The sequence below is a fragment of the Lissotriton helveticus genome, chromosome 2_1 (assembly GCF_964261635.1).
Source record: "Lissotriton helveticus chromosome 2_1, aLisHel1.1, whole genome shotgun sequence".
In the NCBI taxonomy this organism is placed as follows: domain Eukaryota; kingdom Metazoa; phylum Chordata; class Amphibia; order Caudata; family Salamandridae; genus Lissotriton; species Lissotriton helveticus.
Window position 1 is genome coordinate 1,963,003,226 of NC_136059.1, and position 17,431 is coordinate 1,963,020,656.

The window sequence follows — 17,431 nt, forward strand, 5'->3', positions numbered from 1 at the left end:
ATATGGACATGTCATCATGACTCTGCTTTTTCTTTGAACCAGAATATGTTAACTATTTACTTTACAACCAAGAATATTTTGCCTAGGGCCTAGAATCGTGTATAAAAAGAGAAGCCTGACTTTGTAAAAGTGTGCAGTCTCCTGAGAACATACCCGTATTGTACTTCTAGGACACCTGTTACCTTGGTTGCAGCCAATAAACTAATCTTTGACTTCACCTAGAAGACTCTGAAGTTTCTGTAGGTCTGGATCAGGAAGAACCCGAGGTCTCTGGGTGTTGATTCCCTGGCACCGCTGGGTTACCGGTTCTGTGCCGGTTCTTTAAAACCCAGTACCTCAGTTGGCGCCCAACGTTTGGGGCGATTCCAGTGGTACCAGTCAGCCAGAAGATCGTAAGGAGCTTCGTGTGGAAATTCCGGAGGACGGCCAACCACCTCATTGACCCCTGCATGTCGACGTGGTCCGAAGGTCTTTGCTGCGAGGTTCCCCGCTTCCCGACAGCTACAAGGACTGCTGCCCTGGCTATCGCCCTGATTTGGACCCTTGAAGTTTTTGGTAGAGCGAAACACTGAGATGAGTCTTCTGGTGACGTCATCGAGATATTTTCAGGTAAGTATAAGTGGAGCGTCTCCCAGTCCTTAGTTGGACTTACTTTGTGGTATCTTTGGGATACAAAAGGTTTTGTATTGGTACTTGCAAGCACCATAACCGAAGGACTCGTGTATTCACGAGAAATATCGTAATCGATAATCCTTTGAAGTTTGGAACTAGACTAGAGAGCGAGGATGCCTAGTCTTAGACTTGGGAATTTATTTTTTCTTGGTGGTAATAATAGGGACTCCCGATTGGAGGACTCATGTCCGGTTCCTCCAGTTGGAACTCCGACTTACGAGCTATACGTAAAGCATGGGGTAGGCCCCATCACCTACAACGAAGTATGGATTAAATACACTAGGAAAGATGGTGTTCTAAAATGGCCCCAATATGGTAGTTTTGATTCTGAAATCTTAGACAACCTTGAAGTTAAACTCTTCAAAAAGAAAGCCCGGCCGGCAATGTTTGACTCCTTCCGCTTATGGCGTAAAGAAGCCAAACAAAAAGAAATTAAATTAGCTAAGAAAAATAAGAGAGAAGGGGGACTTTCAGTAATGCAAGCTGCTGTGCAGTTTAAAGATAATGAGGAAGAGCAGATGAATGAGCAGTTGCACAGGCAACGTAAAATGGCAATAGATAAGTGTTATCCAGTTTTGCCGTCTCTTCAGCAAGAGGCAGCAAAAGAGCGTGAAAAAGACCCATTAATGTCACATTTGCTAAATTCACCACCCCCCTATGCGCAGAATGCCACAGCACCCCCGCAACCTTTAGTTGCACAAGCTGCGCCTCCTGCTCCTCAACAGCACCCACCAGCTGTTCTTCAGCTGGCTCCTACTTCTTCGGTGCAGCCTCCACCAGGCCCACCGACCACTTCTGTTTCACCTGTGTTTTCTACGATTTTGCCTACTGTACTTTTTACATCTCCTAATGCTTCCTCTACGATTTTGCCTAGTGCCCCCTCTATTTTCCCTGATACCTCTTCTGCTATCTCTACCCCCGCCTTATCTCACCCCGTTTTTCCATCTGTTTGTCCTTCAGTTTCACCTTCCATTCGGCAGAAAATGGCCAGCACTGTTACTAATCTTCTTTTACCTCTTTTCGGGTCGCCTGCTACGACCCCTAACATAGGAAGAAGACAGTTGCGAAGTCAACTGCCTGATTATCAAGAGAGAGATTCACTGAATAGTTTAGCTCGGAAATGGGTCATGGACACTGCAAAATATGATGTACAGTCTGTCATGGAAGTCTTCCATCAATGGGAAACAGCGACACAGAGATATGTTTTCGAACAGATGTGTGTTTTTCTTGGCGAGGATTTAGAAGATAATGATCAAGACTGCATCCCACAAGAGATGTGTCGTGTATGGTTTAGGTTTGGAGAGGGTATGATTGTAGGTCCAGATGTGGAAAAAGCAGTTGAAATGTTGTTATCATATCGGAGTAAGGGAGGCAGTTCAGGGTCACCATCTGAATCTAATACATCCAGTAGGAAAAAGGCGCGACAATACCCTATGAGAGAAGTTCCCCCACAGTGGAGAGAGGGTGACACGACTGCTGTCCCACCTGTTCTGCCACACTTCCAGCGTGTATGGGTACATGTCCCATGGAAGCGAGCTGAAGTTTTAGCACTCAAACAAACATTACCAGATCCACGTAAAAATCCTGCAGGGTACTATAAAGAATTGTCACAAACTGCTGGGTCATGTATAATGAGTTTAGCCGATATCGATATGCTATTTGGGAATGTGGTTCCACAGCCTTTATGGGGTAAAATTCGTCATGTAGATCATGACCAGGAATTAGGTGATACATGGGCTAATATTACTGCTGCAGATGCCCGACAAGTTGGTGGTGCCAAGCCTGAGCCTTTGATAGCAGAACTCCCTGGTAGAATAGTAGATTACATGAAAACGATAATGCCTGCAATACGCGTACATTGGGATAAGTTGTCTGCATGCAAGCAAAAGAAAGAAGAAACTGTTTCAGATTTCTTCACCAGATTTGAAGAAACATTCATTGACCACAGCGGTCAAGATATGACCACAGAAGGTGGTCAGAGATTGTTTGTCGATAAATTCGTGCACAATCTGCTTCCAGAATTGTGTAGAAAATTAAAAGATTCAGAAAGTTCTTGGGCAGTCTCATCTTCAGCCCAGATATTAGCTACTGCACAATACTACGAGAATAGAGACAAAGATGAGAAAGATAAAGTAGAAAAGAAAACTAGAGAACTCAAAACGAAGGTTTTGCTACAGCAAGCCTATCCGCCACGTGGTGGTGGTAATCAACATAATAATGGCTAGAATCACTACCAGAATACTTTTCAGCAGCCTCAACAGTATCAGAGAAACTCGCAAAGATTCGATTACACTCAACCCCGTGTAGGTCCCAACCAGTGTTTATATTGCAAACAAGAGGGTCATTACAAGTATAATTGTCCTGCCCTATCACAACGTGCAAATGGAGTTTCTGGTGTAAGAGGTCGTGGCAGTCAGCAAGCGCCTAGAGGTAGAGGGCGTGGAAACGCCACTCAGGACACATGTCCCCTTCCACCACAAAACTCTATGAACAGGTTTGATCAGCAAAATAACGTATCTGACAGGACAGCTCAATACTATGTTGAAGATTATTACACAGAAAATGAGCAGTGGGAGAATGATGACTGCTAGGACAGCCATAGACAAAGAGAGGGAGTTGTTTCAGTTCCAGTAGATCAGAGTGGACCTTACGTTGAGGTGATTACATCAGGTGTGTCAGAACCTTTTCTGTTGGATACTGGTGCTACAAAGAGTTCTATTATGCACTCCAAACTCCCTGGCGCACCTTTGTCTGGCGAAATGAACGTTTCTGTAGGTTTTTCTGGCGCCCTGGTTAGAAATCCGATTTCTGACCCTTTATCTCTTTCTGTTGTTCCTTGTGAATTCGAAGCACCCCTTATTCTGACAACAGGTTGGGGTGAAAATTTGCTAGGATTAGATTTGCAAAAAAGATTGTATGCGACTTTGTACTGTTCTCCTTCAGGAGTACAACTCACTTTAGGTAAGAAAGTGGTTTCTCCCATGTATTTGTCGAGAGATGCACTTCCAGGAGAATTAGCACTTCTCCCAGATATTCTTTGGGCTACTGGTCCTAACGATGTAGGTCTTTTAGAAATTCCACCACATGTTGTAACATTGAAGTCGAATGTTAAAATGCCACGAATTCCCCAATACAGAATATCTAATGAGGGTGAAAAAGCTTTGCTAGCGATTGTCTACGAACTAATTGAAAAGGATGTGATTGAAGAAACACGAGGCAATGTTTGCAATAGTCCTGTTCTGCCTGTTTTAAAACGAACAGACCCTTCTCAGCCACCTGTGTACAGATTCGTGATTGATCTTCGAGAAGTAAATAAGATAGTCGTGCCACAATTCCCAGTTGTGCCCGACATTACCACATTATTGACTATGATTCCAGCTTCTGCTTCATGGTTTTCAGTGATTGACCTAAAGAATGCTTTCTTCAGCATCCCGATTGCTGAGGAAAGCAGGGATATTTTTTCCTTCAGTTTAGGAGGTCGAAGCTTCCGCTTTAAACGCGCTCCTCAAGGCTACTGTGAAAGCCCCTCAATATACAGTCAGGCTCTGAAAACTCAGCTTGACACGATTGTTTTGCCTAAAGGTGCCACTCTTGTACAGTATGTGGACGATTTGCTCATTGCTGCAGATACTGAGAAAATTTGTAAACAGGCCACATTGACATTGTTGCGTCATCTGTGTGATCTGCATCACAAGGTGTCACTTTCCAAGCTTCAATATTGCCGACAAGAAGTGACCTACTTAGGTCACCTCTTATCGAAGGAGGGAAGGAAACTGACCCCAGAAAGAATTCAGGCAATAGCGAAATTGAATGTGCCAAGAACACAGAGAGAAGTGCGTGCTTTCTTGGGCATTACATCGTACTGTAGACAGTGGATTCCAAATTTTTCGTTATTGGCCAAACCCTTGGTGGCACTAACGTGTAAAAATACACCCAATCCCATTCCTTGGTCTGAAGAGTGTCAGAAAAGTTTTCTCGAATTACGCACAGCATTATGTTCGGCTCCTGTGTTAGGTACCCCCAACTACAGTAAGCCTTTCACATTGTATGTCCACGAGAAGGAGGGCTGTGCATTGTCTGTGTTGACTCAGTTATTCGGAGATAGACAGCGGCCATGCGCCTATTTTTCGGCCACTTTGGATCCGGTAGCACAAGCATTGCCGAGTTGTTTAAGGGCCACAGCAGCAGCAGCTGTTTCTATTCGACAGTCTGCTGGTCTAGTAATGAATAATACACTAATCGTGATGGTCCCGCATGCAGTAGACACATTGTTAAATAGGACCAAGACACAGCACTTAACTAGTGCTCGACTGTCCAGTTACGAATTGACGCTGCTAGCGAGCCATGTGCACATAAAAAGGTGCAGTACCCTGAATCTAGCCACGTTGTTACCAATTGCAGAAGAGTCAGATGCTTCAGAGCAGCACGATTGTTTCCTCACAACAGAGGAAGAGACAAAAGGGAGAGTAGATTTATTTGACACTCCTCTCGCTAAATGTGATAGTACGTTATGGGTAGATGGTTCATGCTTTAAACTCCCAAATGGGAACGTGACTACAGCATATGCTGTCACAACTTTGCACACAGTCGTTGAAACTGCACGAATACCACATGGTTCAGCTCAAGCCGCAGAACTAGTCGCACTTACGAGAGCATGTGTGTTGTCTAAAGGAATGAGAGTGACTGTCTACACTGATAGTCAGTATGCGTTTGGAGTGGCTCACAGTTTTGGACGATTGTGGAGAGAACGTGGATTCCTGACTTCGCATGGAGCTAAGATTCAGCATGGTCAGTTGGTGAATGAGCTTCTTGAATCACTGACCTTGCCCCTGCAAATGGCGATTGTGAAATGTAGTGCTCACAAGAAGGTGACTGATGATGTGGGTCGTGGAAATGCATTTGCTGATGAGACCGCTAAGGAAACTGCAAAGAATGTGATCAGCCGAATGTATGTTGCAGGCCCTGAAAGATGGACTGGTGAGGTTGGAATATGTGAGGACACGATAGAAAGTGTGAAGTCCATCCAAGCTGAGGCCACAGAGAAAGAGTTAAGCACGTGGAGAGAGAGTACAGGAAGAATGGATGCAAATGGTTGTTGGGTTGAATTGACAGAGCATCAGAGATGGTTGTTACCCGATGCATATGTGCTTGTAGTGGTTACAATGGCTCATGGAATGGCTCATATCAGCGCGAAAGGGATTTGCGAGTTGTTGGCCCCAGTGTGGAAGAATTCAGGGATTCCCAAGTGTGCAGAGAATGTTGTCAAGAATTGCATGGTATGTCTGAAGCACAATCCTGGTAGGGGAACCCCAACTCCAGCTGGTCATTTTGCACCTCCTACGTATCCGTTCGAGGTTTTGCAGCTAGATTTCATACACATGGAGAGGTGCAACAACTTAAAATACGTGCTCGTGGTTGTTTGTGCCTTCTCAAGATGGGTAGAAGCCTATCCCCTAAAAGACAATACTGCCTTGTCCGCAGCAAAAGCCCTTGTAAAAGAGTACTTCCCCAGGTTCGGAATGCCGAGAATGGTCTGGTCTGACAACGGAAGTGAATTTGTGGGTCGTGTGATGAAAAGAGTGTGTGAAGGGCTAGGCATTAGGCAGAAGTTCCACGCTGCAAATCACCCCCAATCAGCTGGATTAGTGGAATGTTACAATGGCACGCTTAAACTTAAATTGGCCAAAATCCAATCGAGCACAGGTCTTAAATGGCCTGACGCTCTACCCTTAGCACTCCTATCCACCAGAATGACTGTGCATTCGCGAGTGAAACTCAGCCCCTACGAAATCGTCTTTGGCCGGCCAGCCAACATATGGGGAGTGCCTAGGCCCACGAAGTTCAGCGAGCTGCAACACCCTATTTTGCTTGATTACTTGTATGAATTGACGGCTAAATTGCGTGTTTTACATCAACAGGTCCACAACACCTTGCCTCCGGTCTCTGAGACTCCGGGTCACTCCATTGACCCCGGTTCCTGGGTTCTCGTCCGCAACTTTCAAAGAACAAGAAACGACCAGCCCAGGTGGACCGGGCCTCATCTCGTCCTTCTGTCTACAAGGTCCGCTGTTCGGGTGGAGGGGAAGGCCAACTGGGTCCACGGGATCCATTGTAAAAAAGTACCCTTCCCTCTGCCCTATGACCAATGGGTCCAGAAAGGTGGCACTGACTCAGAGCTCTCAACTGATGACCGTGTAAAAGAAACTAACCCTGATTGTGAAAGCGAAAACATTTTTCAAGAAACTGTGCCACCACCAGAACAATTGAACTCTTTGGAACCTGAACTCCTGTTTCAGGACCAGACAGTACCAGGAAAAAGACGCTACAATTTGCGACCAAGAAAAACAGACTAATAAAAGTGATTCCTTTTTATGATCTAAGACCAAGACCTATGGACTAATAAACGTATCTTTTTCCCCAAATCCTATTTTTGAAAGTGCAGATCTCCCATTTAGGAAACTTGCTTATTTTTTGTTTTTCGAACCGCCATCCGGGTTCCGCTGCTAGGGCCGCGATTGGTTAAAGTCTTCGGAAGTGCAGCCAACGACGTTAGGTCGGTGGTTCTGGTCGGTCCAAGGGAGTTGCCCTAGACTGACAGAAGCACTCCTTAGCAGAATCAACCTCCTCGTCGCGGGCAGCACCTTAGAGAGGATGGAGTTTCCTGATGTGGAGAGACCTGCCAAACAAATGAACTTTAAGCAGAGACTATGTAACACGATGGCGAAGAAAAGTTTTATCATATTGTGTATTTTTATGCTATCAAGCGTAATGATCTTTTTGATAAGTTATGTTTTATTCTCTTTCCATGTAACATTTGCGCCTACTACATCACCCATACCTCCTCCTACTATTTCCTCTCATTCTTTCCACCCTCTGCCTGACCACGAATCAAATAGGAGATTAGAGTTCATTAATAACTCCTTCATTCAGTTATTACACCAACACCAACTTGTAATGAACACAACTAACTGTTGGGTGTGTGGTCTCATGCCTCACACAACGGATAAAGGTATCCCCTATTTGGTCCTGCCATTTAGTCACAATGGTTCAGTATGGGCATATAGGACAATGTTCATATATGCACGAGAAGTCCAACCCCTACGTTCTGTAAAAGACAACCTCAAGACTAGCGCCCTAGTCAAAGGTATAGTTGACATGATCAAGGAAGTAACTTCCTATGAAGATACTCCGGATGATGAGATACTTGCATATGTAGGTTGGAACGTGACCGGATATGGCACTACATTAAGTGAGAAACGGCAAGCCAAAAGATCGTCCCCTATCTGGATCGTACCCCATCAAGGTCACCTGTGTCTGCAAGGTATTGGCAAGAATCCCAGAGCTCAGCTAGGGAAGAGTATCTGTACAGAAACGGATGTGTTTGGATCTCAGACTTCCCCTGTATTTTTAGCCGCTAAGGGTACTTATTTCATCTGCCATGATAGAGCCTATACATGGTTGCCCCCTGACTTCTCGGGCTCATGTTTTATTTCATTCCTGTTACCTCCCACCTACACAGCAGCGGCGGATTACCATCGGACAAGTGTAGTTAGAGGTGTTTTGAGTAAAGAAGACACTGCAGGTCAAGAATTTGGGGACTTTGCAAAGGGTTTTCTGCCGTTCTGGGGATCCATGGCTAACAGCAGAAACATAAGGCAATTAACAAGGGTAGTTGAATCCACCGTGATTGAAACTGCTGGTGCCCTTAGTAACCTGACTGCTGAGCTCCAGTCGGATCGACTTATGACCCTTCAGAACCGGGTCGCTTTGGATGTAATACTTCCGGACCGAGGTGGAGTATGCAAATTGATCCAGTCTAGTTGTTGCATTTTCATCCCAGATAATGCTCCAACAGTGTACAGGGCCATCTCCAAACTGCATAAGATTTCCGAATCTATTCATGTGGATAAAGGAGATTGGTCGTTAATGGGATGGTTCTGGGAACTGATATCTGCCTGGGGATGGAAAATTCTGATGGTCATTGGGATGGTCTTAGCCATTCCTTTCCTGTTCTGTCTGTGCATACAGTGTGCTCCTGCAATATGTGGCCTCTGCGTCACATCATGTGTAAGGAAGCCTGTGTCAAGAGATGAACTAAGTACTAGAATGATGTTACAGCAACATCTCAATGACTTTAGGAATATAGATCTGGACTCAGACTAACATGAGGATAGATTAATTGCCTATGTAAGGGCAAAAGGAGGGTATGTGGTTCGGAAAATCTGGATTCATATATTTATACTGGACTCGAGAAATAAAACTTCGTCGAAATATGACGAATTTGGTATCAAAAGACCGAGAATGACGAGTACATCATGTACATGTATTTTCGGCGTGTTCGAGTGACGATTTCACCTTGAAATCGTCATTTACATTTATTTATTTATTTATTTTTAACATTTGTTAAGCGCGAACAATTGCCCGCAGGCGTCTCGGCGCTGTACATTTGTTTACTCTCCTGTGTGGTTTTATGAAATTTTAGAGGTTAAATAACCATGTTTTCAATTTCTTCCTGAAGGACATTAGATTTGGGCTGGATCTTATGGATTGCGGGAGTGTGTTCCATAGTTTTGGGGCGGCAACCAGGAAACGTCTGTCTCCCCAGTTGACCAACTTAGTCCGTGGCACTACCAAATCATTCTGTTTTGCTGAACGGAGTGTCCGAGAGGGAATGTATGGAACAAGATGGTCTCTCAAAAATTGAGGTGCTTGATGATGTAGCGACTTGTAAACAATGCACAATGTTTTAAATTTAATTCTGTTCCTAACAGGGAGCCAATGAAAACTTCTTAAGGTCTCAGCTATGGGCTTAAATTTGGGAATATCTGAAAGAAGTCTGGCTGCTGCGTTTTGGATTGTTTGCATTTTCTTGATAACCCTGACTTGGGCATTGGCAAACAAGCCATTGCAGTAGTCCAATGCTGATAGGACAAGAGCGCTGACCAATGTCTTGCCTACATTTTTGGGGAGAAAAGGGAGAATCTTCCTGACCAGGCGTAGTTTGTAGAACGCTGTGGTGGCCGTCTGATTGGCATGAGCCATGAAATTTAAATTGTCATCGAAGATGACGCCCAGATTTCTCACTTTCGTGGCAGGTTTGGGCAAGGCTCCGAAGGATGATGGCCACCATATTGGGGACCAGTTAGGACTGAGATGGCCAAAAGTGACCACCTCAGTTTTATCGGAGTTAAGTTTCAGACAGTTTGCTGACATCCATTGTCCGATGGCCAGCATGCCTGCTTTGAAACTCTCCGCTACTGTTTCCCCATCATTTCTGACAGCCAGAATCAACTGGGTATCGTCTGCATATGAGGTGAGGTTCATCCCATGCGCTTTGATGGTTTTTGCGAGGTCCGACACATAGATATTAAAAAGTGTCGGACTAAGGGATGAACCTTGAGGTACCCCACATGGCAGTGATAGCTCTGCAGATTCAAATTGACCCAGGATGACTGCCTGGGATCTCTCCGCCAGAAAAGATGCTAATAGTTTTTTTGCTAGGCCTTGCACGCCCATCTTTTCGACACGGTCGACTAGGATCTTATGGTCAACCGTGTCGAAGGCGGCCGATAAATCTAGAAGCACCAGTAGTGCAGCGCCGCCTTGGTCTCTGATTAGTCGGATATCATCCGCCGCTTTAATGAGCGCTGTTTCAGTTCCATGAAACTTGCGGAATCCAAATTGTGTTTCGTCGAGCAGATGGTATTGCTCGATGAATTCCGCAAGTTGGATGTTCATGGCTTTCTCTACTATTTTGGCAAGAAACGGTAGGTTAGCTATGGGCCTATAGTTTTTCAATTCAGTTTTATCTAGGCCGGGTTTCTTCAGGAGAGGTTTTAGTAAGGTCTTTTTTAAGTGATTAGGAAAGATGCCTGTACGAAACATTAGGTTGCATATTTGAGTTATGACTGGAGTCACAGTGTCCATTAGCGGGCGGAGGGTGTTCAGGGGACATGGATCTAATGCCGATCCAGACTTAATGGTTTTAATAATGTCCTGGATTTGGTTTTCTGTGACTTCTGCAAAGAAAGATAGATTGTTGCTTATGAATGGAATAGTTATCTTTTCAGTGCTTTGATTATCAACAAGGTTGAATGCTGAGAAAATATCATTCACTTTGGTGAAAAAGAAGGATGCTAATGAGTCACAGAAATTTTGTGAGCAGGGGGGATTCAGGTCTGGGACACATCCCGCCAACTGTTTGGTTATTTCGTAGAGCTTTTTATTTGAATTTTTAGCACTTTCGATTTGTTCAGTGTAGTACTTTTTTTTGGTTTCTGTGATCAAAAGTTTATATTGGGTTAAAAATTCTTTATACGTCTTTCTATTTTCATTATCATAATTTTTCCTCCAATGTCTTTCTTTATTTCTGCATTGCTGTTTGAGTTTTTTAAGCTCCTCGGTATACCATGGTGCTGAAGGGGAACTTCTATTCCTAGTCATCCTTTTTACTGGTACTAATTTATTGGCAACCTGGTCCAACCATACTTGGTATTGTTCAGTAGCAATTTCTGGGTCATTAGACAGAGTGGGTTTTGAGATATCTAATGCGTCCTTAAGGCTGTAAGTATTAATGTCTTTCCATACCTTAAACGATTCTCGTTTGGAGAGTGGTGTTGTTGCAATAGATGTTTTGTTAATTTGTATCGTGGCCAGTACCAGGTGGTGGTCGGTCCAGGTCATTGGCAGGACATCGGTCACTAACAGATTCTCTAGATTGGTGAATATTCCGTCTAGGGTGTGTCCTGCATTATGGGTAGGTCCTTTCACCAATTGTGATAGACCGAAAACCTCAATTTCTGACTGCAGAGACATAGTGTCTTTATCTTCACTACAGTCCAAGTGGAAATTGAAGTCTCCTAACAGTGTTATGGATTTATCAGTGGCGGAGGCTTCTAGAATGGTGGCGATTTCTGTAAGAAATCCCGACCGAATTTCTGGTCGTCTATATAATAATACGCCTCTAAAGTTGTAGGAGGGGGACAAATAGATATCAAATTGAAACGCTTCACATGTCGTGGAAGGAATTGCTGTGGTACGAATTTTAAAGATATCACGAGCAATTATGGCGATCCCACCTCCTCTTTTGCCCGTTCTGTCCAGCCTGTAGGATTTAAATCCTTTTGGGACGGCTATCACAAGGTCTGGGTCCGATGCTTTATCCAGCCATGTCTCTGTCAGGAACATCATATCAATGTTCCTGTCTGTAAGTACATCGGCCGTTTCTTGCCTATGTTTGGCCAGAGAGCGTACATTAATGAGGGCTATTATAAAACTTTGTGTTGTCTGTTTAGGGTTGTCGCTTCCCACCGTTTTATTTAGTAGGGGGATGGACACCTGACAATGCTTGCAATTTAGTGCAGTCATGGACGATATAAAGTCTGGGCTATATCTAGTGCATCCTTCCTTAGTTTGTGGGCGGAGGTCAGTTAGCACGGCGTGAGTGTATGATGGAAGGTGAGCGCATGCAATAGAGCCAGGGGTGGTGGCCCTAGGCCCGTGTCTGGCGCGGACGGGCGCAGACGGGCTTGCCTTCGGCGCGCCCGCCCGCTGCGCGGACGGAATGGCCTCATCATTTTATACTCTGCAGAGGAGGGTGGGAGGCGTCCTGCCACTGGACCGCCAACCCTTCCTCCCTCCAAGATGGCGCCTTTTCCTCGCGTTGTCAGCCCCTAATCGGTCACGCCGGGAGGAAAAAGGTGAGAGGAATGTGCCTCGGTGCAACGCAATCTTGCACACGAGAGCGCCGTGATGCAGTGAAAATTAAAAGCGCTACTGTTAAAATATATACAATTTTTAAAAGTTACCGCTTGTATCTCCACGAAAGGAAAGAAAGTAGAACCCCCGGCTTTCCGCCTCAGGGGAGAGTAAACTAGTACTAGTACTAGTACATTCTGAACCCTTGGCTCCCATTTATATGTTGCCCTTTACATAGGCCTTAATCCAGTTGAATTTGATTCCACAAGGACACATACTCCTTAATCGACTTTTCCCTGACCTCAGTACAAGTTAGAACCATTGCCCCAGGCCGAACTCGTTAGGTCAGTTCCCTCCCAGTGGCCGAGCAAGATAGCATCTAGGCTCAACCAGCCATAAAACTATTTCAGCGCGCACACCTGCCATATCTCGCTCACATCTTTCTCCACTCCTTTGCTTCACTTACTTTATGGTGGGGAGGTGCCCGTTTTTATTAGGGGTCCAGTGATATCTGATGAAATGTTGGGCCTTGCCAAATGATTTGTTGTAGGCAGCACGAAGTGAAATATGGACATGTCATCATGACTCTGCTTTTTCTTTGAACCAGAATATGTTAACTATTTACTTTACAACCAAGAATGTTTTGCCTAGGGCCTAGAATCGTGTATAAAAAAGAGAAGCCTGACTTTGTAAAAGTGTGCAGTCTCCTGAGAACATACCCGTATTGTGCTTCTAGGACACCTGTTACCTTGGTTGCAGCCAATAAACTAATCTTTGACATCACCTAGAAGACTCTGAAGTTTCTGTAGGTCTGGATCAGGAAGAACCCGAGGTCTCTGGGTGTTGATTCCCTGGCACCGCTGGGTTACCGGTTCTGTGCCGGTTCTTAAAAACCCAGTACCTCATGCACTGAAGGCAATTTGAAGCCATCCAGTTTGCCACTGCCCTCATGCCATCTGCAAAAGATTTTTGTAGTGTGGGGGTCTGAAAAGGGAACAGGAGTTGGGCGTCATCGGCGTACGAGATCGGGGTGAACCCATATGCTCTTACGATGTCTGCCAAGGGGGCCACATACACATTGAATAGTGTCGGGCTTAGGCATGAGCCCTGTGGCACTCCCTTGGTGAGCTCCCTTGAGGTGGAGTAGTGGGAGCCCAGTCTGACACCTTGCAGACGACCTGAGAGAAAGCTCTCAAGCCAAGACAGAGCCGTGCCTCCTAAACCCACCTCTCTCAAACGCCCGAGAAGTATCTCATGTGACACCGTATCAAAGGCAGCGGATAAGTCCAACAGCACCAGAATCATAGAGCCCCCTCCATCCAATGACATCCTGATGTTATCGGTCACTGAGAGGAGGGCAGATTCGGTGCTGTGGTGTGGTCTAAACCCAGATTGAGAATGGTCTAGACCCTCCACTGTCTCGATGTAGTTGGAGAGATGGGTGTTCACATGCTTCTCGGTCATTTTGCTAAGGTATGGCAGTAGAGAGATGGGTCGGAGGTTTGAGAGATCGGTCCAAGGACGTGCTGCGTTCTTACGAATAGGGTTCACCACTGCCTTCTTCCACTCCATAGGCACCTGTCCTTCCTTTAAAGATAAATTTATGACTGATAAAATTTGAGGGCCAAGCAGGGCACTCAGGGAGGCGATCATTTTTGCTGGCAAAAAATCGTCAGGGGAGCCTGATTTTATGTGGCTAATAAGGAGAGGTAGGTCTGATTCACCAACTGTTGGAAAGGTCATGAGTGAATTATGTCCGTGTGCGGGCGAAGAGGGGAGAGTTGGGATGTTGTTCCCTTGGCTGGAAGCCTTCATTATTTTGTCATAGATCAGGTTGATCTTATTTTCAAAAAATAGAGAAATGTCATCACATAGGGACTGAGAAAAGTTGTCAGGACTTACGCAGGCCTCCGGTTTAGTGAAAGCCTGTAAGATTTTAAATAATTCCTTAGAGGAGTTGCCTGCCTCAGCTAGTTGCTGTGTGAGACTATTTTTCCTGGCCTGCTTTATGTTTTTATAATATTTTGTTTGGGCTTCTTGATATACTTTCTTATTTTCTTCTGTCCGGTCTTTTCTCCATATTTTTTCTACTCTTCTACATCCCTGCTTCTCTGTTCTAAAGCTTCAGTGTACCAAATTTCTTGCTTGGTTGAGGGATATTGTTTGTGGAGTTTTAAAGGGGCTAGTGTGTTTACTGCTACTTTAAGCGAGTTGTTAAATTTAGAAAGTGCGGACTCCACATTGTCCGAATCGGTTAAAATTGGCTGTTTCCACACCTTATGCATCTCTTCCGCCGTAACTTTGTGCCACTGGCGGCGCCAGATAGGCGGGAGAGTGTGTTTTTGTTGGGGTTTATTTGTGGCCACTAAAGAGAATTCCACTAAGAGGTGGTCTGACCAATTTATCTGAGTTGCAGGTTGGCATCGGACTTTGAGGCAATTTGAGAAAATTAGATCCAGAAAATGACCCCCCTATATGTGTGGGTCCACTATTATGTAATTCTAGACCTAAGGTGGATAAGCTTGCAAGTAGAGATTGGGTTTCTAGGAGTGTGGGGTTGTCAACGTGAATGTAAAATCTTCGAGGAGAATAAAGTCCTCCTTTGCTTTAAAATGAGGAGCTAACAGATCCAAAAGTGAACTATTGAAGAATCTGTTTAAAGAGCTATCAAACTGTTTCACTCTGAATTGTTTAGATTCCTGTACACTTATTTTTAGTGACACCCTGGTAGTGCACTGGGTACTCCCAGATAGAGTTCTGGGATTTTTTTCTTTCAAGTTTGACACAAAGGCTTGCAGGGCCTTTAACCTGGTGCACACGCAATTGTCTTAATTTTGATATTCACAAAGGTTGAATTGTTAATTGTATTTAAATTAGATTACTGAGTGCATTACAGCTGCATATCTTCTATTGACTGGCACACCAAAAGCATATCAAAGGAAAGCCTGTCTGCACCCGTCTGCCAGCTACAGCCGCTCCTTGCAACGCTGGTGGCATGTCACACCACACAACATCCACTCCCACAGTAACAGCACCCAAAATCCGACTCTTGCTCTCCCACACTCACTATCTACCGACCATACTCCACACTTATGCATCTCTTACCAGGCACACCATAGAGATATGGGACTTACTGTGCGCTTACGCTCCAGACCTGCTGGTCCTCATGGAGACCGGGCTAAACCCCACATCACCCCCCAACATTGCCACAGGCTCTCTTCTTTCCCAGCAGCGGAATCACCATTGTCTTCAAGGATGTCATCAACTGCACCTCCTCCTCAGATACAACCACCAGTACTTGGAACACCTGTGTTACAAGCTCCTCATTGCAGTCAACTTTACCCTGAGGGGCACCCTCAGCTACAGACTACCAGGACCCCAGACCACCTTTGCCTTCAACATCGCAGACTTTGTCATACCCCTAATTCTTGACTCGAGTGCCTTTATTCTCCTTGGATAAGTTGTTTAAGATACAGCAGTGGTCCCTAGACAGAGGTAATGAATGAGGAAAGTGATGGAAAATTGACCCGGAGTCAGGGCTATATTTTAACGCCGTCCAGCCAAACAGGAATACTTTAATATTTATATTTTTTCCCAACATTGTTTCTACACAATTATTTTGTCCTGATGCCTGGCTATAAAAAGGTAATCACTCCTGTTGGCTACATTCTTGTAGGATCACTTATATTATTTGCCATGCACTTTATAACCTTCTTCATTGCCTTCTTGTTGTTCCTTCCCAATGTGACCATCCCACCCCCAACCCCCATTAACCCAGGAAACTTGTGAAAAAGATACTAATTTAAAAGTCATGTACTCTACACATTCTTAATGAAACAGATGCATAGCCCTGAAACCGGGTTGGTACGTTAGGCCTCTCTTGTCTCTGGGAAAGTAATTTCCAAATGTTTAGGGGCTGAGAACTCAAATATTCATATCATATTTGCTCTCCTGCCATAGTGTTCAAAGGGTTTAGGTACTCCAAAAGCTCCTTGCTACTACCTTGTTTGCTGGTAGGTATGCTAATTGTGCCAGCTCATCATTCGTTACTGTCTTCTCTTTTTTGTATTTAATCCTAAAATGACATTTTCCACATATGTTAAGGATAGCTCTATATTTCGTTCATTTAGGCCACAATTTGTTTTCAGTATGTCTGAATTTTGGGCAATTCAATCCAAGTGAAGAGCATCACAGGCCTCTATAATGAGTGTGTAGGAAAAGAGTGTGGAATGTCCCACAAACCATGAAGTTCGAATACTTGCACACATTCCAGTTTTCTCAAGGTTTAGAATGATCCTGAACCTCAACACTTCTTTTTGGGGGCCTCAGTCTTCAACAAGCCTGTTACCAACTTGCATATCATGTATAATTTATCCAGAAGCATAAACAGTTATAGAGTATTTTTTAAATGTAGCAATGTTCCGTCAGGCACATTATTGTCACCCTTTCCATTCAAAGTCTATAGGCATCCTCTTGCTGTGATTATCAACTCACACCACTTCTAGTGCCAGTTTTATGCTGACAACTCCCAGACTTTTCTCAGATTTGAGATACGATAATGATCACAGTCAGTTAACAAATAGTATAAGGTCGAATTAGTTAAAATGAAAGAATGGAAGGCAACCTTGAACAAGCATGGGGAAAATACAATTCAAGGACGGACAAAATTAAATTTAAACTCCATATGTGAGGTTACAATGAGCTGGAAAAGGGGCCGAGAATTTTTTTGTATGCTCACTGCATACATTACTCCTCAAACCTGACAAACAAACTCATTAAGATTTTCACAGAAATTTCTAGCTGGAACAACCCAACAACAAACCACACCATCATCTCAGGTCTGCAACATCATCACATTATTCAGGGAAAATTGGCAAAAAATTAGGAAAACATATAGATGGACTAAAAAACCCTGATCTTCCTTACTCCTTCTGCCAACAGGGTTATCACCAAACTTCAACATTACTTCGCCATAAACATAATCAAGAAGTAGATGCAGCAGCAAGATAAAAGCCTCACATATTCCAACATACCTGTTCTCAGGACAATAGATCATGGAATT

The 17,431-nt window shown here is 44.4% G+C and overlaps 1 protein-coding gene across 4 annotated transcripts in view; it reads right to left on the reverse strand.

Annotated features, from left to right (window-relative positions):
- The window catches only part of NR3C2 (nuclear receptor subfamily 3 group C member 2), an 818,592-nt gene that overhangs the window by 224,273 nt on the left and 576,888 nt on the right, over window positions 1-17,431 (reverse strand). The window lies entirely within an intron of this gene.